Source organism: Pezoporus wallicus, unplaced genomic scaffold (assembly GCF_028554395.1).
Source record: "Pezoporus wallicus isolate ANWC-B61680 ecotype Strahan unplaced genomic scaffold, APGP_CSIRO_Pwel_v1 contig_5958, whole genome shotgun sequence".
NCBI lineage: Eukaryota > Metazoa > Chordata > Aves > Psittaciformes > Psittacidae > Pezoporus > Pezoporus wallicus.
The window spans coordinates 1714129-1740836 of NW_026638491.1; the positions used below are offsets into that span (position 1 = coordinate 1714129).

Here is a 26708-nt window from a genome sequence, read left to right on the forward strand (position 1 = left end):
ATAGCTACAGTATGTAGAATATTTTTATGAGTACATACAAAGAAATAAGACATTAATACTGTGGAAATAGAATAATGTGGGGAAAAACATAGTACTTCATTCTTTAACCTAGCACTTTTAAATTTTTTCAGTTAATCAATAGGAAAATTATTGTATGATCTTGATCAATATTAGTAAGCAGATGTGATTTGCTGGTTAGTATACAATACTTGGCCACTTGGGAGTATCCTGGATAATTATTCACTCATACTTCTCTTATAGCATGAACTGTATTTATCGTTTTGAGAGCACATTCAAGAAAAAACGTTTCTCTTGATTCACAGAATATTTAAAGTGCACTGCAGCCTGAGAGGAGAGACAGAATTGGAATCATGGTGTGGATCCTGGTGACAGAAGTTACTGCAACCAGTCCTGAAATAAGCTGTGTTTGTCCTAGGTAAGATGTTCATCCCACATACTATGTTAACTTGGAATTGCATGTTTTAATTTTCTGAAACATTTGATTTTACAATAGTTATTTAAAGTAAATATTTGGCATATATTATTAAATCCATGCATTTTCTCACTAAAGAATATTCTTATGTCCAGCAACGTAAGGTCAGTAGTCAGTATTTAACACTGACAACTTTATTATGTTAACATATGTTATGTATAGTTTTCTTTGTCCTGTTGCTATATAACCTGAAAGATCTGTGTCAGTCTTGAAAGATAAAGAGACTAAGGATGATGTTTGCAGGATAAAGAAAGTTTAGTAAATGTTTATCTTCATGAGTGGATTAGAGAAAGCAGTTGTAATGGTGCTTTATTTTAAGGCTGTTTAATATGGTGAAAAACGGGTGGATGTGTGTATGAGTGTCATTAAGACTCCTGCTCTTTCTCTTTCTTTTGGTGTAGACTTAATATGTTTCTGATTGTGAAACTGTAAGTGGTATTGAATCTCTCTGGAGAATTCTTTTTTTTTCTTTCTGATGTATCAGAATGTATGATGTAAGACCCAAGGGCAAGGTTATAGTGGTAAGGTCCTCTATCCCATCCTTTTGCTTTGATGGGAGGTAAACAGGTTCTTTGGCAAGCTGTGGCTTTGTGGTGTAAAAGAGCCACTTTCTCTCCCAGCAAGTGTCAGCTGTTAGCATGGTGAACATTTTATTGCATTTTCAGTATTTTTAAGTTCTTGGTTTTATAAAAGGTAATGATGGTATCTAATTTTTGATGAGGTGGGTCTGCTTTTCTCTTTTTGAAGTAGAAAATAGACAAATGGCATTCTATATACCGTAATAAATGTTATTTTGGTACCTCTAGTTTATTATGGGTGAATTATTAAAATATTACCATTGCATGTAGATTATACAGTGAATGGCCAGATGATAAAATGGAAGGATTTAATTCTTAGCTATCATATGCCATGAAGTAGGGAGGGGGGGGGGGGGGAGGGGGGTGGAGATAACTGGCAAGTGCAGTCAAGTTTAGACCTCAAGTGGGGATGTTTAAAACCATCACATCTCTGTTCAGCTATGTGTTTAACTGTGATTTTTTTTTTTTTGTTTTTCCTTTTGTTACTTCAGCCTTTTATATAGAGAAGTACATGTCACAACACTCTGATTAACAGCTGAGTTATTGAAGCTATGGCAAGGATTAAGGGTAATTTTGTTCAGTGTTAAAAAATGTCTCTTCAGAATTGCAGCACCGATTTGATGGATATTAACTGTATTTTCTGAAAATATTCATTGACATCTGTATATTTATAATTTCTGCCATCAGAGGAGTTTCTCTTTGTACTTTGGATACAGCCATAACTCACTGCAATCTCAAATATGTACTGTATTTAATGATACTTCTGAGACTTATTATTGAACTCGGGTTTATTACAGTTAGCAACACATCTCACATGACCATACACTGAAATTTCATCCTCTGGTTAATTTATAAAAACCTTCATACCCAGTTGACTGGCAGGCTCTTGTGAGTACACATAGCCTGGGTTTTGAGAACTGGTAGAAAGGCGTTGTTTATTTTAGTTGTTCCTCATTCCTCCAGCCTCCTGTGAATTAGTAGCTTTTCACAGCACAAAGGAAAATCACATCTCATCATTCAGTTATTTAGATTTTTTCAAGTCACAAAGGGATCTTAAAGTCCACAGATTCCCAAAAAGAATATAAAATGCAATGACAATTTCAGAACATCCTGGTGGTACTGTAAAATTTCTGATTCTGTAAAAGTGAAGAGTTTTGAAACAGGATCTTTTTAGAAGTCAAGAACTGTAATTTCTGTCCTCCAGACACTGATCTTTAGGGAGTCTGTCATTCAGCTCTGCAAGTCTAGAGTCTCTCAGGAGTCATTTTAGTGAGAGAAGAAAGGCAGGAAGGTGATGGAATAGCTGATAAAAGGGTCAGGCTACATCACAGGATGCAAAAAGGAATTAGAGTGGAGAGCAAATGAGAAGATTTAAGGATGAAAAGATAAATTCCATGATAAAGGAGATAATGTAGGCATCTGGGAGAAAAGTAAATAGAGAGATGTGAAAATGGAGAATGTAAACCAGAAATAAAAGTCAGGATATTTAAAGAAATTACCTGAAAACTGGGGTAAGGAAATTAAAGGAAGGTGGCACCATGTTAGGCATCAAAATGAGCTGTAGCAACCTGTGTGCATAATTTATCTTTTAAAATAAAGGCATTAAAGCTATTAAAAAACCTGAATGTGTCGAACACCCTGAAAAGTGAAAAAATAGATAGGTTACAGCTCAGTCTGCATGTTTCCTTGAACTGGTGACATCACCACTTATAATTTCCTGTAATCTTTGTTTAATGCTACCACGTTTATAGCTCATTCCAACAAGGATGCCCCCTTTTGTTGCATATCATATATTCTCTTATAAGTTCTTTGTAGAAGTAGTTTTTACCCTTGTAGGTTTGTTATTTTTATCTTCTAAATACAGCTTTTATTCCCTTGAACCTACATTACTGGCCTGATATACTGTCAATAGTAAGAAATATATTGGGACATAAAGAAACCATCAAGACTTAGAAAACCACTAATGTTTCCTAATGTTGTGTGTGAGAGAGAGCGCAAGCACAAAATATAGTGGCTACTCTAAAGGAATGTTTTTAGGAATCCATTTTTCCTTTGTATTCCGAATAACCCTGAAGTAGATGTACTTGGCTTCAGATACAGTGGTCTTTTATTTTTCTATATTAAGCCACTGTCTCTTTGCTGCTGATGAATATTTTGTTATTAAATAAATCCTCTTTGTACAAATAATGAGTTTCCTTTGAATTTAATCAATTCATATTAAATATTAACCTATTAAATATATTTGCAGCTTCCCATTTGTAGGCTTATCTCTGAATTTTATTAATTAAATATTGGTTAGCTATTAGAACTGCTTCTTGCACAGGAAAACCTCTAAGTGTCTGCAGTTAATGCCTCAGCTCTTCTCTGTTGCTGAGGCTGCAGTAGGGGTGTATCTGCTACATGCAGGGTTGAATATACCTTAACCAAAAACTGCAGATGAAGAGCTGGCATCGTGCTCTTTGGCAGTTAATAGAAGTTGGTAGGTGTTTCATCACATTATGAATCATTTAAACATTGGTACTGATAGCTCTAAAAGGCAGCTTTGAAGTGAGGTAGAGGTCTCCTGAAACTAAGTGGTAATACTAATTCAGTCTCTGTTAGAATATGAGACATTCTACGGGAGTGTTACAAAAAGTGTGATTCCTACAGACCTAATTATGTTCATAGCTAGAACTATTTTCTCTGAAATCAACTCTTTACTTGTTGAAACGGAAACAACATTTTCAAAATCTCAATGAAGATGATAGTTAATTCAGTTTCCAAAGACATTTCAGGTTGGGACAACCTTTCTTTTGTGATGATGGCTGTCACTTTGCTGCCTTCTTTGAGTTAGGGCTGCTGTCTACAGCAGAGGTTTGATAGCAGGTGTCAGAATTAGATGCATCACATTTAGATGTGGATATCTAAATCCTGAGAGGCTAATGTGAACTGTGCTGTTTGCAGAAATGCAGGGAGTGAGCCTTACTCTGAAATAGCACTGAAACACATCCAGTGCTTTCGGATGGGGTTGAATAAGGAGCTTTGGAGGCAGAAATCCTCTGCTTATCCTGAGAGCAAATGGCAGAAGCAGTCTAAGCTCCTGGCGGTCCATGTAAAATTTTGATCTGGAAAGCTTAGTAAAAGTGATAGTTCATTTGAATTCTCCTTTGCACACAATCAGGATGTTGCCTTTATAAGGAAATTTTTTAGGTTTCACGTTCAGCTAGGATCTGAACTGAAAACATGAGTCCTGCTCAGGGAGCCAGCTAGAATGCTTTCAGATAATGGATTTCAGGTAATACCTGGATTCAGTAATGAAAAGCTGTATTCAGTTGCTGGCTAAGCAGTATAAGATGTCACTTAAGCACTCCTCTGGTGATGAAAACTTTTGGGGGCAGTCAGAATGTTTAAAAACACAAGGCATTCCTTATTAGGTAGAACTTATGTCTGTAAACTAAACTCATTTTGCAGCTCTTGGAGAGTAAGTTCATTCTGCAGCCTTCTTTGCCATCAGTAGGGACCGCAAGGGCCTATCTCCTGAACATGCTACGAAGTTTATAAACATTTTCAATACTTCAGAATTTTTACTTCCCAACTGAAATTTGCAAATGGATTTACAAGTCTTTAAAGTTATGCAAACTTCAGCCATCAATCTTATTTCCTTAGGAGATCTGGCTAAGGAATTAATTTGTCTGTATCGTAAGAGGAAAAAGTTAAATGGAAAAGGACTCCCTTATGTAACAGTTTGATAGAAAGTACCAGCTGAGCGTGATTTATTTAAATGACAGTAGAAATTATTGTCACTGCAACAAATAATGTTGCTCAGGTAGATCCTCATTTGTTTAAAGCTACCCATAGGTGTACAAATTTAGAAGTACAAATTATTCAGAAATATAAAACTGGCCATCATGTTAATCAATGTATTATGAAGGTACAGACAGAAACATGCAAAAGAGCAACTGGAAAAAGCTGTAGTGTTCTGTGTTGAGGTATTGGTCTTTGCTCGAAGGAAGTCTTTTGTCTAAAAATTTACATCAAATTTATTGTTCCTCCTATATTTGGTGGTAGTGGTCATTGGGAGGAGATTTCTCTTAGACAGTTCAGGAATTCTTTTAGGAGTATCAGCAAGGTTTATTTTGAGAATTTTTATTTTAAATATGATTAAGAATTAATTCTGTCTAAGACACTTTTACCCCTAATCCTAATAATGACACCCAAAATGGAAATATAGTTATTCCAATTCCTGTACCCGTAAAGGCTGTAGCTAAATTATCTCTTTTCTAAAAGGAATTCCTGCAGATTTACAATGGAAGTGCTGTATGGCTCTGTGGTCCTTAAAATGCTGGGTTTATAGAAGGCTGCTGTGACTCTCCATATGACTTTTTTTTTTCCTTTAATAGGTAGTGTGATTCTGGTGAAAGACCATTATAGTAGAAGAAACTTGTTTCTTAATATGGCCCCAGCCTCTGACAAAGAGAAGAAACCACCTGAAGACAGCGTGTTTCTATTGAATCACATAGAAGCCCAGTTAACTTCGGAAAGTGGAGACAGGGTTCTAGATTAATTCAGAAATGTTTCAGTAGAGGACCACTAGCAGTGCTGCTTTGAACTCTGCATCTCAGGCTGTGAACGCAGAGCAGGACCCATGCCAGGTGAAAAGTGCCTGTATGCCTTTGCTAGATGACTTACCTGTTACTCGATTACTGAATCTCTGGCCATTTGCATTGATTTTCAAAGCAAAGACTGAGCTCTAAGAATAGTCGAATGGGCTCCGAGTATGAAACCTGTTGATTCTCTTTCGTAAACAACATTTCTTTGTTTTGGGGTTTGGAGGTGTATGTTTGTTTTAATTCACCTTAGTTTTGCCCATATGTTATCTGAATTTCCTTTAAATGCTAAGAGCTTTGAATGCTTGTCTCTTGCTTCTGCAATGACATTTTTGGCCTGGGATTGAGCTTTTAAAGAATAGTCATTTAAAGGACTAAGTCTTGGTGTCTACCCAAGATTTTTTAATTGAAATTCTCTTCATCAGATACGTGTATTTCCTTAAAAACATAATAATACTATGGCAAAGTAATGGTTACAACATGATATGGTACAATATACTTTAAATGTGTAGCTAGCCCGAATGCACTTGAAATTTAATCCTAGAGTTTTCTGCTTACCCGTAAGTTCCCTACTGTGGCTTAATTGTTACTGGCAGTAAATACCTGTAACAATCTTGAAGACATCTGGTTCTTTCAGTTTTATTAACTTGAAGAAGATATATTACAGCATAGCTATGTCTCAGGTACTTGCAGTCTTCAAACATATCAGTTATGTCTTATAGGAATGGTTCCACCTTTTGTTCACATGCTGCTTAGGTTTGCTAGTATTTGGGAGAAAAACATTTAAACCTGTGTTTCTGGTACAAACTGTGAAAATAACCTAACATTAAAATTACGTGGAGTTGGATAGCCAAAGTGGAAGAAGGTAAAGGTCTGGGAGGAATCTTGCTTTTGGTCTGACTGTAAGATAGAAAGTGAAGAGAAACTTCATCAGTTCCTTTTTGGAGAAGTAGCTGGACTGCAGCACAGACACTTTGAATGTTGCAAAATAATGTTTCAAGAGTATTTAAATAATGTGTGCAACACAAGTAGGCTCTTTATTGTGGTATTCTGTTATAATTCTAGGGATCACTAGAGGACTTGTGGTTTTGCTGGTGTTTCAGGTTGGTGATGTTTTAACACTGTGATTGGTTTATAGTTATCTTCTTGATTGAAGCACCACCTTACATGATAGTCCCAAGACTGGGGACAGGTCAGGCCACCTGAATGCATTATGTGTGTAAGGATTAACTGCCAAAATTAAAGAGTGTGAATGCATGGCAAAAATCTTGTTCTTCAATTCTTTCAAACTTGAGTTTAGGCTTCAGAAATGACATTGGAAATTTTTATCCTGCAGACCCAGCAATAAATGAAAAGCGGTCAAGTAGCCCTGAAATAAAACAATTTCCTTAACTTGGCATATCTATAACAGAGGCTGTTCTTTCCTTTGCATCATCCTTAGAGCTAATTTTCAAAATCCATCTAATCTCACCTTCCTCTATTTACATTTTTTAATGGATTGCCACTAGCTATTGATATTTTCTAAAAGTAAAAATAAAAAAATACATACAGCTATCACTGAGTAACCAGTGGAAACCATTATGGTAAGAAGCACCATTTCTTTACCATCTTTTCACCACAACATGCTTATATATTGCTGTATAACCATGCTTTGGTTTTGTAAGTTGTTAGTAATTAAATAATCATGGGTTTCAGTTTCTAGAAGAAAGACTTAAGGACCACTATTAGCGCTGTTAAATAGAAATACGTTCTTAAAGGAGCATCATATTTTTATATTAAAAAAATAAACACCAAACCCTTTCTGATTTTTCCTAAATGTATTATGAAGCTTTTAAGAATAATAAAGCATTTTAAAGCTCTTCAACATTTGGTAAGCTTTATTCATTATTCATAGAGGTAAAATGAATAAGTAATATTGAATGGCAGAAGATAGTTGTATTTTGCTTGTAAAAGTCTGTTAATGGGGACTACTGTTAGCACACATCATGAAAACAAGCCTGTTTACTTGAGATGTGAATTAAAAATTAGGCAAATATTCTGAATGAAAGCAGACTTAAAAGTCCAACTTATTTGCTGGGGGGACAAGACTCTTCTTCTTGGGGTTTGCTTTTGGTGAAGACTTGTTACCAAGGCAACTAGGTTAATAGATCAAAGATACTCTTTTGTTCTAATCTGTTATGCAATATCAATTTCCTTACTTTTGCCTCTGTAGTACACCTTGCTGTACAGGAAGGATCTCCTAATCTTTGCCTTTCCAGTATTTTAATACATATTTCAGTGCAGAGTCCCAGAAAACAATATAGCATAAGCTCTTGTGATGCCCTTTATATCAAAGGTTCTGCTTGTGCTTCCATTATATCATTTTAACTTTGAGAGCTGTTTAACAAATTTTAGAAAGTGAAATTTTTTGAACACTGAAGTTCTTTTGAGTTCAAAATGCTTTTAATGATTTCTGTGTTATTGGCATTCTTTTAACAATATCCATAAAACAAAGTCAGAAAGTGGAGAAATTAATCTGTCTAGGCAGCTGACCAGATGTTTAGCTGTCAGCCTAGAAGGACAGGACCCAAGAGATTCACACCCATGTTTTCTAGGCCACTCTAGTATCTACAACAGGAGTAAGGGTGGTTGGTAACATCTGTGTTTAAACAGATAATGCAAATCAATTGATAATAAGGGAAAAAAAAAGAGAGGGGGAACTAAGAAATGGAGGGAAAGGCATAATTGTGCACAGACTCAACATCATGCTTTAGAAGTCTGGACCACCAACTGTAATAATTTGACAGGACTAAAACTTACATAGGAAGGGTAACTGAGATTGCTTTTGCTGGCATTCACAAGCTCTGAACTTTAAAACACAGCAAAAGTATACAATACAATAGAATTAACAAAACACAGTTCTGTCTATACAGCTACTCATTGCCATAATAAAGCATGTGGGGAGGAGAATTTACTGAATTAATTTGTGTGTACAAACTGTAATGTAGTTTCTGCCATTTCTTTTTTCCTTTGTAGGTTTTGTAGATTTTTTTTGTGGGTTTGTTTTTTTGGGGTTTTTGGTTGTGCTTATTATTATTATTATTATTATTATTACTTGGGTTTGGGTGGCTTTTTTTTTCTGATAGTAATACCTAACAAATGCCATTTTAGTATCTATCATGTCACATGTAACTGGGAGAAATTACTCCCCTCTAATTCAATCACTGCTGTTGCATTCAAAGCATCATAAGGGATTTTCTAGCACATTACAATAAATGAGTTTGAACTTTTATTCCTTCCTCTGCTCAATTTGAAATTGTGATGATTGTTTAGGGAAAGCATATTTGAATTAAGTGTGAAAAACAGCTCAGTTCAAAGCAGCAGGATGAATTTGGAATAACTTCTTGTTTAGGATTAGTTGAATAAGACACAGTGGTGATTCACTTGAATAAATTCATAGGTGTAGTGATGGGAAAGTGCCTGTATTCTTTAAGTCCTTCCTGTAGCACTATATACTCCTTGTCACTTTGAACAAATATGTAGCAATATTTGCACTAATAATTTCTATGAAAGCAGTGGGAAAACCACTGTTTTGAAACAAATGAAAGATTGCTTAATGTTTCTTAGAATGATATAACACTGAGGATTAATTTTACCCTCACTTGCCATTATGTTCCCTGCTGATTAAGCTACTGCATGGGCTTGAGTTCAGAGTGTGGTTTGTTTATAATAAGCATCAAACTGCTCTTTGCTTAGGCACACCTAATCTTTGTTTTTCTTTTTCTTTTTTTTCCCCATGTGCCTGGTAGGTTAGATGTCAGCAGTGTTGTACTTAGTTGACAACAACTCATTAACAATGTTCTGATATAACTCTTCAGAGGCTGTTGTGGTTTGGTGGTTGGAAAAGGATTAATATTTGCTTCCAAATAAATCAAAGGTGGACAAAAATTAGCACAGACGGGGCACATTTCTTGGTATCATGGCTTGGACTTTTCTTCACATGGCAAAAGGCAAATGGGTCCTACTTCTGCAGTTGTCAACCTTGAAGTTATTTCCCTGGACACTGGCTTTTCCCTCTCAGAGCAGCAATGGTAGCAGTTGTACCCTCTGAATTGAAGTCAGCAAGTGCAAAAATGTTGTTAACATTGACTACTGGCAATAAGAAATACAATACGCTGCAGTTCCTATATCAGCCCATTGAGTACTACACTTAGCAGAACAAGTGCTGTGTTGGAACAGCGTAAGCCAGGTAATAACATAGTTTATCAACAGTCTCACCTGAATTATGCTTATTCTTCACGGTGGTTGTTAATCTGGGATAATAGGAATATTGAATAGAATCGCAAATCACTTGAGGGTTAGAATGCAACATTTGTACTGTACTTGCCCTTTTCTGCAGTCTCCAGCCCCTGGCTCCATTTGGAACTTAGCCAAGGTAAAGAGATGTAGGGGTTAAGTCTCTGTGTGCAGCTGGGAGCATGGGAGAGAGCTCACACGGATGAGGGGAATGATTTCTTCAGAATTATGGAAGTGTCTGTAGTAGAGGAAGCCTACACAGGTCAGACAGGCTTATCTGAACAAAAATATAGTTAAGATGCTGGCACTTAATGTTTAAAAGGAGATAGAATTGTTTTTAAACCAAAGAAAATTTCTTACAGGCAGGGTAAGTACTACACAGGGGTGCTTGTACCAGAAAAACAGAACTAACATACTCATCAAAACATTCTGGAAACCAGAAGCAGAAAGAAAGAGGCATTGTTGAAGAGCAGAATAAGGGGACTGTAGTAAGCAAGATAACATCCTACCGAGAAGTGAATCTCTGTTAGAATGGGAAATATACAATGGCTGGTGGACTCCGGCAGGTTAAATGTAAAAACATAGTGGGGGGATGGACACGTAGCAGAGAGAATAAAGATGAAAAAGTTGTTGGTTTAGGTTTTTTGTTTTTTGGGTTTTGGGTTTTTGTTTGGGTTCTTTGGGTTTGGGGTTTTTTTGAGGGTTTTGGTTTTTTTTTCCTTCAAACACATTAGAACTGGGAGGTTAAAGAGTAAGGTTGATAGATGATCAAGGGGTAGAAGGAGCACTCAGAGAAAATAAGCCCACAGCAGAAACTTGATCTTCATTTGTACTTTTGTATTCTTCACCCAATATAATCAGGATGTGGAAGCCTTTGCAATAAGATAACATAAATTCTGAAAGCTTTCACAGCTTTTAAGGGCAGATCAAAGAAATTAATGGAAGAGGAACTCACTTAGGGCTAAATACAAAGATACTCTCTGTCTCAGAAGTTGCCTGAACTGCACATCACAGGATTCTGGGAGAGTACATCACAGTATGTTACATACTTTTCTTACGTATTTCCCTGAACATCCTTTTACTGTCTTGCTCTCCTCTCCCTTTCCTGAGAGCACTGCAAAGCTTTGCCAAGTGAATCAGCTATGGCAGGATCTCAGAAGACTGGAACAGGGTCAGAATTTGAAGTGTCACTGATATTTGCTGCATGCTCTTCTTGCAAGTGTGTCTTGCAGAGCTGCTACGTGATTGCCAGTGTAGCAGCAGGTGCTGTTGGGTAGAGGGGGATGCAACAGCAGGGTCATAGCAACAGTGGAAATGCATCAGCTCAGAAAAAGGGGATTACTAATGGACTCTATACCAGCCCCCAAAGGATGTGTACAATGTTCAGTTCTTAGCCAGTTTTCTAAAAACCTGGAAAGGATATTTTTGGGTATAGACTCTGGGCCGGATGTAGCTCTGGTCTGGCCACGCTCGTCACCCTCTGTACTGGTTGGTAGGGGTGGCAGGTGCATGTGCCCCGGCTAAAGCCCCAACCAAAGCCTTGGCCAAATCCCACCAAATCTTCCCCCGAGACAGGCTCCAGGGAGAGCTCCTCCTTGTGCAGCTCTTGTCCTGTCCACCTGGTGGTGCAGGGGCAGGAAGTGGGCCCTAAGTGCACGGGGTACATGACCATAGCTGGTCACAGGTCAGACTGGCCCAGGATGTGAAGCAGCCCCCGGGGCTACCCCCAGGGCAGCCATTTCGAGCCCCTGCTCCTGAGGGCAGAGCTCTTGCAGCCAGGGGCTCTCCCTGGTGCTGGGAGCTGGTCAAGGAGAGAGCCCTCCCTGTGGAGGTGTGATGGCACAAGCTGGGTCTCTGGATGTAGACTCTAAGAGTCTATAACAGTGTAGTGGCGAGTCCATGTTACACCCCGAACCTGTAGCTGATGTAGGAGGTGGCTGGTCTCTTCTCCCCAGCAGCAAGTGGTAGCACAAGAGGTAACAGCCTCAAGCTGTGCCGGGGGTGGGGGGGGAGGTTGGACTGGATATTAGGAAAAATTTCTTCCCCAAAAGGGTGATCAGGCATTGGAACAGCCTGCCCAGGGCAGTGGTGGAATCACCATCCCTGGAAGTGTTCAAAAGATGAGGCCCTTAGTGACATGGATTAGTGGCGGACTTGAAGGTGATGATGGATTGGTTGGACTTGATCTTGAAGGTGTTTTGCAATTTAGTTGGTTCTGTGATTCTGTCAGTGAAGCTTTGAGTTTAAACAATAAATTTAGGGGGGGTGGAATTTGTGTGTTCACTTGAATTTTTCAGTTATTTTATGGTTAATTATGGATATACTTACATTGTCTCCAATCCAGTATTGGTAGAAATCTTTTATAGGCAGAAATAAAAGAAGAAAGAAAGAAAGATTGGTACTATTGGTGGATGTCCAGTCTCAACACGCAGGAAGTGACTCTTAAATTGCCAGTAAATCCTGCAACCTTAGGCCCTTCACTTGATGTGGCTGTTACAAGGATTTTTCTACTAAGGTTTAAACTCAGAATCAATTTTTTTCTTTAATTGTTAATTGTGAAGCAAGCAAGTTATGGAATTGAACTGTCCAACTTTTTGGGCATGTAGCTGACTATTTGCTTCTTCACACAGAGGATTTTTAAATTTTGGGAAAACAGGAATGAAAAAGGCTTATGGTAATACTTGATATTTGCTGGATAAGACATAATCTTCTTGCTAACTTTTTGGCTGTAGATATTGTGATGCTTCCTGAACTTTGAGCCAGGCCAATTTAACTGATTTCAGTGGCACTCCATTAGCCTAATGTCAGTGTGACTGCTTACAAAATGTAACACATTTTCAAAGGTGTTCTCAATTGCCTTTTGTAATTCCCTTACAATTGGAAGATGGCAGTATCAGTATTTGTTAATAGTAAGCAACATTATTAGGCAGGCCTTTTTTAAATTTTGTTAGTGTCACAGGTTGAAGGCTGAGAATTGTAAATGAAACTCTGCTGTTGGGCTTTTTCCTCATGTTTTCCTTGATTGTTGTAGGAAAGGGACTAAATGAGGAAATTGTATCATTTTAATCTATTCATTTGATAGGTGCCCTCTGGGATTTGAGCTGCATAAGCAGGAGACAACAGTTACAAATGACAGCAAATGGCTGGGAATGGTTGGGTTGGTTTATTTTTTAGTTATATGCTTATATGTATCCAAGACTAGAGGTGAGATTATGATATCTGTTTATTTTTTTCAGGGTATCTGACCCTATAAAATATGTAGTGTAAATTCTTAATTCATAGTGACTTCAGTGCTTAATCCAGTATGAGTGTCCTGTGTCACCTGCTAATGTAAGGATATAATACAATTTTCCATGTCTCAAATGGTGTATTGATGCAGAAGGACATAAGGCACAAACCCCAAAGCTATTTAGATATCTGTGAAAGGCAGGGAATTTCCTGCATCATACAGATCATGTTGGCCGAGTAGGTTTGAGCCAGGGCTACTGACCATGGAGCCTATAGATATTTTTCTTGCTTTGTTCAAGTTAATATTGGAGGCTCACTGATGTATGTCTGCAGCTCAATAAATGTCTTTATGCCAGTCAATTCTTATGTATTCACCTACTGGAAATTTCTTTCCAAAGTCCTTGCTCCATGTCGTCTTCTACACCTCAGTAACTGCAAATTGATAAGAAAAAATTGTCTTGACTAAAACTATTCTTTCACTCTGGCTGTTAGCCACTGTCTCGTTTGAGTTCCGTTACTGTCTGAGTGATCATTGACAGTCTGTTTCAATACAGTGTCAAATAGATTAATATGAGTCACTGCCGAAGGTGGTTCAGCATAGCCTGTCTCAGCACAGAAACAGGCTAGGGGCATTCATGAAGCTGGTTCTGGCTAATGCAGTTATAGAAACTGTTCTTACCACCTCTCAGCCACGAATTTCTGCAGGTCTTTCTATTGCTCTATTCAGGGAAGGAGTCTGAACACAGAGGATCTGGCTTCATCTGCCCTGGGCTCTTGATGGCTTCCAGGCATGGTCAGAGGGGCACTCTACCAATGCAGATGGATGCAAAATTGGTTGGCAAACCTGGGTGTAAGGCAGAGTTGTAAAATGAAATCTTCACTTGACTAAATTAAGTGAATGGTGATAAGTGCTCATGAGTGATAAGGTCATGAGTGACAGAACTCTTCACCTGTGCTAACTATGGGTATCAATTACGCATTTTCAAACTACCATTTAAAAATGCCACTATTACATATGAAAGTCACAGCCATAGTTAAGCAAATGGTAATTTTGTCACCTTCAGGCCCATATTGAGTTCTTTATGAATGTTTGCTGTGGAGTGAAATTTAAAAGAAAATATATTTTTCTGTAGCCATAGCCTTAGAACTGAATTTAAATAGATCTAAATATCTTAGGAAGCAGACCTCCTGTCCAGAGTAATTTATAATTTGGAAGTTCCCTGCTTGGAAGTGGGATGATTTCTGTTTTAATTATAAACAGATAACTAAATAATCCTCTATTATTTTTATCTGTTTCAAATCTATTTAGCTTCAAATCTGATTTCAATGTTTACCTTCTTTCCACTAGTTCCTCCTTCCACACCACTGCAAAGTCCTTGTCAAGGCATGCCCGTGCTATGCCAGGTGACCTGTGTTCTCCTTTGACCACCCTGTCTTCTCTCCACCTGTGTTCTCACTTCCCTTGGCAATTTATCCCACACACCTTCTCAGGCGCAGCCGCAGCTTCGTTTTATCCTTTGTCTTTAAATGTTAATTGGACTGCTTCCATCCCCTCTTCCTCTTGCCTCTCTATGAAGTGGTCTCTGCTCCAGCAGTGGGTAGGCATGAGAGAAGTTTCTGGGAACATTCTGCACCCACTGCAGGAATACCCTTGTGGGGAAAGCAAGGAGAAGGTAATGCTAACAGGTCATCCTGTAAACCCCAGGATGACTGTGTAACCCCTAGCTGCAACTTCTCTGAAGGAGCAACTGTGACCCTAGAAGATGAGGTGTCTTGCTCCATGTAGCCTGATTATGGTTTAATTGTATGATTAAAGTGACAAACTGAGCATGTAGTTCTGATATGTGCCATGGCATCTGATGCTTTAATTTTGTTTGGCTTTTGTAAACGGGAGGGGGGTGATCTTAAACATCTTGGACTGCCACAGAAGTACCAGCTGTGGCTCCTTCTTTTTTATATAATGTTTTCCAACCCACAGATCAGTTCTGGGGGGGGGAGGCCTATCCTGGAGAAACTGCACAGCATTCTTTTTACACTTAAGAACACTAATGTCATGAAGAAGTGAGGAGCTATACTGGTGACAAATATCAAAGAATTTAATATTCAGTGAGAGGTATTAGCTGACAAAGGCTTTGCCAGGGGCTTTCATAACGTTCAGGTCTGAGAAGAAGGCTTTTTTTTTAATTGATGAAGGCATGGAAGAATGTAATTTTGTTTTAATTCCACCTCTTGCTGAAGTAAATAATGAAAAAGTGCAGGAAAGATGTGCAGCTACAATTACATAACTGTACCAGTATGTGGCTTAATAATTAGCAACCAGAGGGAGGTTTTGCCTCTTGCTGAATATTTTATACTTTTAAAACATATTATCTATATTATCTATTTGACTTCTTATTCCATAAGGAATTTGACAGATGGCTAAATTTGCATGAGGGGAAAACACTTTGGCCTTATTGCAGTTTTGCAAGAAGAAAAGTGTTTTTTAGCAAGGGAAAGTTTCTCCTTTTCTTGTCTAGGAAGAACCAGCTCTTGAGACAGGTCCTAGCACTTTGCCAAGTGGCTACAATCTCTGCAACATCCTGCATTTCCTTATCACTGATCTATTTCTGATCTAATGGGGTTACGTGGAGAGAGCAGTATGGTAATGACTAGAAAACATTTCTGCTACCTGGCTCTGGTTCACTCAGGCACTCCAGTGTGCGTCCATCTGGCATATGAAATGCCTTATTGAAATAAGCTCTGTGTTTGGAGCATTTTGCAATGCAGGGCTCGAAGGGTGACAAAGCTGAATGGATCAGCTCAGTAGGGACTGCAGAGCACACACTTGGAGAGATTCAAAATCTAGAACCCATTTCTCAGTTTTTCACCCAGGTTTAAGGCGGTAAGCTTGTGAGGAGTCTTGTTGATTGCTGTGAAACTGCTAGGTATGAGTCCTGCGCGTAAGCTCAGAATGTTCCTTTTGGCTTTTTAGCAACGGCTTTACATCTGGACAGCATTTGAAAGCCTAAACAGAGGAGTAAATGCCCAACTTTATCTCTGGCAAATGTTTTCAAATGGATTTATTTTTTTGGTCTGTTTTACCTTTGTGAGGAACAGTTACAGAAGTTGAAGAAACCAATTTTCGTCTGTTGAATTTTGTTATGGAGTTACATAAACCATCCATCATGCAAATTCCAAATACATTATGCTAAGTGTTTCAGGCTAATTGACAGTGTTCCATTAATTTCCACCGCTGAAAGGGATCTGGAACATTTCTAATGTAGTTATTTCTCCTTCCTACTCATGCATCACAACAGCCATCTTAGTGCTGGTTTTGGTCCATTCTTTTCCAATTTTAAGAAACATATATCACACAGTGGTAATTTATCATGGCTTTAGCTACCTGCCTACACTAGGGAATCTAGTTTAGCCTGCTCACAGCAGGATCTTGTATAATTTCTTCCGTTACCCTACACTGGTCTGTTGTCTTTTCAGTTTTCTGTATGTGATAATTACAGTAACAGAGATTGTATAATATCTGTTTATTTGGAGAAACCTACTAGCTATGCGAGCATAGAGAAAATTGTCTGTAAGTGTAACTTCTCCTGCTGGTGTTAAAGAAGGAAAAGGGAGAATTAAGTCCAAACCATCTGTTCTCATTTTTGTAATTTTGAAATTTTGTGTTACCTGAAAATTACCAGCAGAGGAGACTCAGCACTGCTGAAAGGAAAGTTACAGAGAAATTGCCTTGACATTTGGAAAGTAGGTCCCAAGTCTTAAAAGTGATAAGTGAGGAGGTAACTTCTCAAGACTGATGAATAGCCATAAAGGAGATCTGTGATTATTTTATCTTTGTGCTAACATTTTTCTTACCATGATTTGGTGAAGACCACAAATTAGAAATGGGTGCCTGGTAATATGTATTTTTTCTTTGTAACAATACAAAGAGACACCACAATATTTGCAGATTTCTACATTGGTACAGTATCAACTCTTTGAAAGAGGGTGAAAAATACTGGTTAAGATCAGATAGCATTCAGATAGGTTAGAGAGTCTCCAAAGTAATTTAAAATGTGATACTACTGCTGAAGAAGTTTAAATTATTAGCAGTTTGTTAGTTGAAGCCACGTACAAGTAGTTACTGTGTGAAGTGCTGGCAGATTCTCGTCAAACTGAAGATTAGGGAAAAATAAAAGCGTCTTTTCCAATATTTTACTTTGCTAAAGCTGCTTTGTTTTGTTTCTTTTTGAGACGCTAACAAAGAGTGCAAAACAAGTAGTGGATCCTGATTTTTCCTTTGCATAACCCTTTTAAAGCATGCTTTACCCTGCGATTGTCATATTGGAATCAGATGAAATCATTTACAGAATAATATACTACACTCAGTAAGCATAGTAAGAATGGGTTTGAGAGGCAGCTTATTGGGAGCAGTAACTGCAATGTGGAGTTTATTTTAATGCATGTAATGTGTATTTCTGAAGCATCTGCTGTGGCAGACTGACTAAGCTGAAGTCCATACCTTTAGTCTTAGTCTATTTCTAAATAGTGAGGAAAGATTGAACAGATTCTCTATTTGAATGGTGTACAAATATCTGGATGTACCCATGCTCATCTCTCAAAAGCAGGATAATTCCTTTCTTAAGGATGGAAATGTTTCTCAAGGTCAGGCTGAAAACATTGTGTTGTGTAGTACTTTACTTCACAGTCAGCAGTGTAGAGGTGAGGTAGCTGAGGAAGGCTGCCAAGACAACAATTTGTCATACTTTAAATTTTTAGAATTACAAATATCTTTTAAAATATAAAATAAATTTAAAAACATAAATAAATGAAAATAATTTAAAATGTCATTCTAAAATTTAAAATAAATGTGTCATCCTAAAATTACCTATTAAATAAAAGTGCTCACAGGCCACTGTGAAAATACGAGTTAATGCTTTCCAAAAGCATTCTCATTATATGTGTTTATACTTTCAAAGTGGCATGGAGTTTACGGAACTTGAGGTAAACAAACTGAAAAGAGTATTTTGCAGCTTTTCTTGTATGAAGGAGTCTATGGGATAAGATAAAGCAAACATGATTGGCAGAGCTTTTGTTTTCTTTCTCCACAAAAGCCTTCTTAAAAAAAAAATAAAAGCTGCAAGACTGAGTCACATTCAGACTAGAAAGAGAGTGTAATCTTTATACTCAAGTGCATGGATCTGTTCGATAAGGCACTTCAGTAGGCTTGTGGGCTGGGGCAGAGCCAGACCCATTGGCCACTGGCAGCTCAGGAATATCCTAGCTCCTAGAGTTCTTGTCGGTGCTTTTCTTCCTCACTTAGGTGTTCTATTACCCCTCTCTGCTGCAAAAGATTTTGCCTTAGAAAACTGGGGGGAAATGTGTAACTTTCTGTAGGTAGTTCTGTAATCCTTCCATAAATGGTAAATTCTAGGTTTGGACAACCAAAAGTTGTTCTTAAAATCAGACACCCCGGCTTAATCTCTTCATCTGGGTACTGGTGAATTCTAGGAAGTTATCTTCTTAACTCTAGGAAGTTACCTTCATAATCATAAAGCTCATCTAGTTCCAACCCTCTGCCATGTGCAGGGAGACCTTCCACTAGACCAAGTTGCTCAAAGCTCCATACAAACTGGCTTTGAACACTTCTGGGGATGGGGCAGCAAAAACTTCTCCAGGCATGAGTACCAATTCTGTATAAAATAAAGCATTAAGGCCGGGGGGGGGGAGGGTGAAGAGGGAGCACACCAAAATCAGTCTTTTTGTGGAATATAATGAACACATATACATATGCACATAAGTGTGTGTATAACACAGTATGTGTGTAATAGAAATAAGTGAAACTTATGCTCCACAGATGGGCTTGTCAAGTGTGTCCACCTGCTGGTACAAACATCAAATGCCCCCATAACACTCCATGATTTTTTCTAGTCCATTCAGGTTGGTGTAAATCCGGGGTATCGGGGCACTGCTCACCTTGATGTTCCAACTCAGAAGCGCTTATGATCTTGGGCTCTAACCTGAATTGCGTTAATAAAATATCTCAGCAAGAAGCTGCTGAGCCACAGTATCTGTTTTGTTGCTACTTCCAAATAACATCTTGCTATTGTTTTATAGACCCTTCAGCAGGGGGAGACAGTGCCATGTCAGAATGTGAAGCAGAGCTGTCACTTCAGGATGTAGGTTTTCCCCCTCTTCACCTCCTCATGGATTCAGCATATTAGTCATGAAGCACATCTGTCACAATTTATTTTTAGGACAATAAAGTAACCCATCTGCTGAGCATTTCCTGAAGTAGGAATTTTCTACTGCATATTAACTCTCCACCCCTAAGCCACCTGCCGAGTCAGGTCTTTAAAAATACACAGACACTGACCAACGTTCTTGGTAATTATTGCTGTACTTCTAAAGAAAGATGTTAGTTTCATGAAAGCATGTGTGTGTAACAAATATTTTGTACAAGTGTTACAGACTGAAAGCATGGCACTAAATGTCAAACCTATGGGATGATAATCTCCCTTCTTGAAAACAGCTCAGACTTGCAAAACTTCACAACGTATTTGAAATAGGGCGTGTTGTCCTAATTCTGTGCTGGACACATAAGGTACCATAAACCTTTGGTGAAGCAGGAGTATGCTCTGTGTTGTAGTATGAAAATGTAACGTTGTTCACTATTAATTTTACTCTAGGTATAAAAGAAAAAGACATTATTAAGTTCTACACTAATTCATGTGTTTCAGCGCATGCATGAATTATTCAGGAGATTGTACTGTCTTTGGCCTCAGTGTTTAAGGATAAAGCCTTAATCTTCAGATAATGTTTGTTTCACACTTTCCTTATCAAAACCTCATGTGTCTACAAACAGCCTCAAATTCACTCTGCCATTACTGTATTGCTTGCTGTGAAGAGGCACTGTCTCCTTTGCATTCTTTGGGAATTCAGTCTATCTTGTGGTCTTCAACAATGAGAAAACCCATAAGGAAATAGCTACACCAAATCATAAACTAACTGGTCTGCTCCTAGGGAATAGAAGTTTAGCTCTGTTGGAGCCTTTTATAATCTCACGAGCAAAGGAACAGAGGAAACTGCTTGCTACTTACTACCTCAGATTCTGAAGCATAATATAAAGCCTCCAGGAGCAGAGTACAAATGATGCATTTTGTGAGAGGGACAGAAGGGACTGCATGATGTAATCAGGGTTACAAACATCCTTTTCTTCATATGCATTTTTCTTCTTACACAGCCACAGTTGCCTGTCTCTCACAAATCCTGTAATCATTGTTGCAGCCTTGCAACCATCAGTTCAAGTCATCATCCACTAAGCTTTAATGCCAAAAGCAATGTAATTGTGTGCTGCCCTGTCACCAGGCAATCCCACTGCACTAACCACAATATGTGATTATGGGCGTGCATGCTTGCTGCCCAGCTGTTATGGAGGTTTAGTAACATTTTGCAGTTTTTCAGAGAAGCCTGAGATTTCATGTCAGAAGAAAAGGAATGCTAATAGTAAAAGCATTCACAGCTTTGAAAGGACAGTGTTAAGAACTGTAACTAAATATTCATACTAAGGATGTTATTATCATCTGGGCTTTTAGGGTACTGCCTGAATGGATGAAATGAATTCTCTTTCCATTTACCTCAGTGGCCAAATTTACTTGCTTCAGTGGGAATAGGATTAAACTCTTTGATAACAGAATTTCCTGAAGAAGCAAATCTGTCCATGGTCATGGACAAATCTAATAATTTTTCTGCTCTAATCATCTTATGCCTCAAAGAGGCACTTCTACCCTAGAGGGGCTAATATTTACATAATTGTAATTTATTGCATAAAGATTCTTCTAACACAAAAGAACATCAAAGTGTTTGTCTTCATCAAGTTCCAGAACAATTCTTAACTTCACATGGACGTGAAAGGTAGAGGGGAATACTTCCTTGGACCAATTATAGAGAAATGGCACGCAATATTTGAATTCATTTAGGCTGTTCGAGTATTTTCAATGAAATGCAATTAATGTTTTGTGACAAGCACTTATCAGTGCCGTCACTGGACATAATGTACATGGCTGTGGGGGTTTTGTTGGAATATCTGATTAAAATAATTGGTTATGTACTTCAGCAGGGTGTTTGTGGTATCTTTATGGGCAAAACGGTATTTATGTAAAAGAGAGTTTTCCATGGCATTTAATTTCTCTCTAAAGAATAATATTGGGTATTGCAATTTCAGTAGCTCTACCACAGAATATGTGTTCAGGTGGAATACTGATTGTTTATCGCTTATCCCAGGCTGTAATAACTCTAAATGTGCTGCTTTTCAGTATTTAAATGCAGGCTTGATTACTTAATGCATTCACATTCTTCTGTTCAAATTCTTGATCTCCTTTTAATTGGTCTCAGGTAAATTTAATTCAAATAACTTAACTCACTGATGCAATTCTAGACTGCTTATTGTATAATAATCTGGAAATGCTTTAACGACATAAATTACTCAGTTTAATTGATTAAGTTTCCCACAGATGGGGGAAGTACTGTGCTCTTTCTACAGACAAGAAAAAGGAGTAATGGAAGCCCAGGCTTAGGAAATAAACAGGAAAGAGCCTCAAATTCAACCACAGCAGTTTGACTTCAGGTTTTTTTACAGCTGTAGATCATGAATTTTCAGAATTTTCCAGGACATGAGCAAGACCACTGAGAATGTTGCAAGGACCTTGTGTTTTGTTTTAATGAGGGGAAGGAAGGCTGTTGGAAGTACCTTTCGTGAGATTAGTGTTGCAGTTGAAGAAGGGTTAGTAGAGAGCTTACAAGCCACAAGTACATGACAGAAAGGAATGGGGGAATGGCTCGAGGAGGAATTAGGAGCAGCTTCCTAAGCACACTCTCAGCCTGAAGTGGTTTTCCTCCTGTTAAAACTTAGAAGATGATCTTAGCTGTCCTCTAGTTTCAAGAGGAAGGCTAGGAGATTTAATATGTAAGGCTTGGCCTTTTATACTTTTTTTCATTTGAATGAGAGAGAGATTTGTGTTCAAGCCCATTTTCTGTGAATTTAGTATACAATATAAAAATTGCCTAGGAAATTTGAACTTTTTGTAGTGCAAATGCAAGTAAAAAACCCATATACAATGCACAGTGTTTTGTTGAAATATTTGAATTAGAAATAAATTGGTTTCAATAAAATTCTTATCTTTTGTCATCCCAGGTTTATTAAATATTTCAATGTCAGAAAAGCTCACTGAATTTTTTTTTTTTTTTAGCTTTTGCATTCATATCGGATGGGAATGATTTTTAAATTCGCTTTATACTGACATTTATGCTACAGACTTTACTGTAGACTTTCTTCTTTTCTAGCTAAGGGTGTTAACATGATAAGAAAATTCTGTTGCTAATGGTTAAATATTGCCTAATCACTATTTGTACTCCATGAGTTACCAGTGGGAGTAAAAGCTCTGCACAGTTTAATTTTTTGGTGGGTTTTTGTGTTTTTTTGTTGGTCTGTTGTTTTGTTTTGTTTTTTGTTTTTTCTCTGTAACTCATTAGGTAAGTTTTTCGTTATTGATTTAATCATGGACAATTCAAAACAGATAAATAAGAAATAGGAGGAAAGGTAATGTGAAAATTACTAGTAAAGCTGATAAAAGCAGCAAAGTAATGGCTCCACGTTCACTTTTCCACCTACCCATAAAAAAATTAGCATTTCTAATGAGCACCTTGGAAGGAAGATCGTGACTCAAAGGCTCATGGTCCCTGGTTGGGACTGCATTGGGCAGATGGGGTGGTGTGTGAGACTGTAGGATATAAAGGCACAAGGTTTCCTTTTTGTGAAAGAAGAGGATTTGACAAGGGTTTACAGTCTTCTTCAGCTTGCAAATTTCAAATTGCTCCTGGATCCCATGGTTCTGTTGAGATTTGCTGCAGGAAATTAATTAGTGTTTGTGTGAAGCACTGCAGTGGGTCATATTCTTCTCATTTCCAAAGCAGCTACATGATTAGGATCAGTTTTGAGTGTATTTTTCTCTTTGGTTTTGTTTATTAGTAGAAATAATAGATAGTGAAGAGTTGTTCACCACATCAAACATTCTTGTGTTTTGGGATTTTTATTAATTCTCTCAGTGAAATTCCTGCTTTATTGCTTAGTAGTCATAACAGTAATTGCTCTACCCACTTTTATTATCTCGAGAGTTTTCATGATTCTCATTGACCTCATAGATGAAATACAAAACTTGGATTTTTCTGTTGCAGTTTAGTCTAGGAAGATTCAAAAGTAACTGACATAAATAGTCCTGTAAGGCATTGGTTTAGGGCTTGATCAGTCACATATTGTAATCAATAGGTTTCTTTGTGCTAACTAGTCAGGGCTTAAAATGACCTTGTCTTAAATGGCTATTTTGTCAGACATTTATTTTCATATCTTCCACTTGATTTTACTGCACCAGGAAGTTCAGGAGAACAGTATTTGGGTTTAGTGACTAAGCCTTGGGGAAAGATTATTATTATTATCAAGCATAAACAGTGGGAGTATTCAGATGGTGCTGTAATGAGGGTTGGATTGCCTTGCTCCAGTTTGTACTGGTAATGCCACTAAGAGATTTACAGGCCCAGAGTGTACTGTGGTATTCCTTGTTCAGGGAGGAGATATGCTATTTGCAAATGTTTTGGTTGCAAATATTAGCAGCCCTTTAACCTAAAGAAATCCTCAAACTCGTGCTGCTCAAAGTTTGTGAGTTTTCTGTGGAGGCAGAATGGTCTCCTGTGCTACCCGCCCCCACCTCTGACCCTTGCATTGCTTTGGCACTTCTAGCTGAAACATTGAATTTTAAATACTTTTCTTCACTGGCAGAACCTTCGTGTGATGTTTTTGCAATTTTTTTTTTTTGTTTGCTTCAATTATATTATATAGCTGATAGTGGCTAGAATTAAGGATGGAGTCTCTGGAGACCCTCTCTTCTCCCCTGTCCTCTGGACACCCATGCTGAAATGTCTTCTCTACTGGCTCTTAATAATGCAATTGCCTGTGTGTGAGGAGAACACAGAGGAAAAGGCATAAAAAGTATGCATGACTCACTATTTATTCATTATTGAGAGAATTAGTGTTTGGGGGGTTGTTTTGGCTTTTAGCGTTTGTTTTAGTGGTACATTAATTATCACTTATATCTCTGTCTTCTGACCTATTTCACTTTCAATAATCTGTAATTAACATGCCTTTTCTAATTATAAATTGAAGTGCCACCCTTTTGACTTCAAAACCCTGTAACTGTAATTTCCTTTCCTCTACCCACTGTACTCTCTTTCTTTGTGTCCCTACACAGAGGGTGTTTTCGGCAGGTCCCCAGCAGGATGCACGGCTGCCATGGATACCAGCAACCCAGGCTGCAGGGGAAACTGTCAGGCAGAGGAACAAACAAATGATAGTTGAATAGCCAATCTTGTGTAGTGTAAACTCTCATCCTGCAGCTCAGGTCAACTATGCATATATTAGAAATTATTTTTCTGCCTCTTGCAGGTGTGACTTTGTATTTATATGTCTTTGAATAACCTTATTTGTTATTTCTAGGAAGTACAATTTTTTCATGTAATGATTACCTTTGATATTAGATTGCTTTAGAAACTGTAAAACCAGTGGTGTTTTTTTGAGGTTTAAGCCTATGAATCAGCAGAAGGAGCTAGTTGGTGAATTGAAGACTTAAGCGATGATCCATGATCCAGATGTACTGTGGTGTGTTTGCATATTCAGATTCTGCAAAATGAACAAGTAGGAGGTTGAAGACACATTTAAAAAGGGAAATAAAAGCAAAGTAAATACTCGAGTTTGAGGTGGTAGCATTGAAATGTACATGCTGTATGTGATATCAGCACTGTGCTCAGTGGCGAATAAACTAGCAATTTCCCCAAGTATGGCTTTGTGACAGAGGTAATGGAATTGTAGAATTGCACCTTTGGATTTTTCTATCTGGAGAACTTGTCAGTAGTGAGGGTTGAAAGTGGCAGATGCAGCACAAGTCTATGACTCTGAGAATCTTCAGGTCCTAGAGAAGTCTTTGAGATGATATTTAAGGTAGCTTCACAGTGTCTGTTATTGTTTCTCATTGCTCAGTGCATATGCAGGCTGAAGGACTGGGTTTTGTAAAGGCCTGTGATTCAAAAGATGTGGTTTATGATCTTGGCTTGGCTATGAGCTTCAAGTGAATCTTTGTAACATCATTTTTTCTCTTCTGTTTCTTCTGCGCAATCAATTGGTATGGAATGCTCCTAGGGTCAGGCATGAATTCTAGCTACCAGCACATACAGTTCTGGCTCAGTGTGGCTTCAGGCTTGGTAGGGGCCTCTTGGCACAGCTGTAATGTGAATAATATTGCCATCGGCATGGTAACATTTTTGATGCATATTTAACCTTTCTCAAGCTTGGCCCAAGTATGCACGAGAGACTTCAGTAACATCTAAGGTGCTATAAGGATTGCGTCACTGGCCAAGTTTTTAAATCTCATTGAACGGCTGCAAGGATCCTTTCAGAAGCAGCAAAGCTCAGCGTGCACCAGTGTGTTATAAAGCAGGGAAAAAACAATCCAAGTGCTGTCTTGTATTTTTTCATTGAATCTATTGAAATTGAGTCCAGAGTAACTGTAGTGACGCTCTTCTGTATGCCTTCTCATCCTATTACGTGCCTTTAATATAGGGATTTATAAGGGGGAAGAGAGGAGTTTCTTTTGCTTGTATGTTTCTGGCATCAATTTAAGATGTGCAGGGAAGGAAGCAGATTTTAAAAAATCTGCATGGAGTAATTCTAGCTGATAGGTGACCAAAATTGTTTGGTTTGTGCCATTTATAGCAATTATGCATACAATTGGCAAGGTAGAAGTGTATTGTTATACATGTATATGTGTGTGTATATATATATATATACGTATATACATATACAAGCCATGTATATAGCAAGTTCAGTTAAGCTGACTTTTTAGCAATGTGATCTCCTAAGAAGGTCATGTATGCAAGCAGCTACTTAGCAAATTAGAATACTGTACATATGAGTCAAACAATAATGTTGGTCTCTAAGATTTAAATAAATCCTTGTGGTTTATTAACCTGTAGCCTCTCTATGGTTGCGATGTAGTGCTGCACATGTATGGCAGCATCACAAATATCACTAGGCAACTTATTAAAGCACCGTCACGCTTTTGATAGTATTGATATTCAGTCTTACGCATTATATAAAGCAAAAGATTATCTATGGGGTTATTAGTGGAGTGAAAAAAAGCATACAAGGAGGCTTTATGAACTGGTTTATACAATATGATTGCCTGAGAGAGCAGAGAATTGGACTCGATGACCCAGTTGATGTCTGTATTCAAGTAATGTTGATATTAATGATGATGAAAGTATATAAGAAATACCCACCTACTCTCACTTTCTGTTGGCATTTTTGTCAGGTTATCTGTAAAGATTTTTACTTCCATCCTTTCTTTTCACCTAACAGTTTTCTTTTTCAGGGATTGTATTGTTTGAACATCTCTGTTTTAAAATAAAGAAAGGGATCTTCCTTGCAGGATATTGACTTAATACTGAGACTTTGAATGTTTCTGTAAG

The 26708-nt window shown here is 37.9% G+C and overlaps 1 long non-coding RNA gene across 1 annotated transcript; it reads left to right on the forward strand.

Moving 5' to 3' along the window:
- The first annotated feature begins 216 nt into the window (after positions 1-216).
- LOC130600020 (uncharacterized) lies at positions 217-24708 on the forward strand. The gene is made up of 3 exons (XR_008972350.1): positions 217-436; positions 24028-24177; positions 24437-24708. It is a non-coding gene; the product is annotated as an uncharacterized LOC130600020 (long non-coding RNA).
- The last annotated feature ends 2000 nt before the right edge of the window (positions 24709-26708 follow it).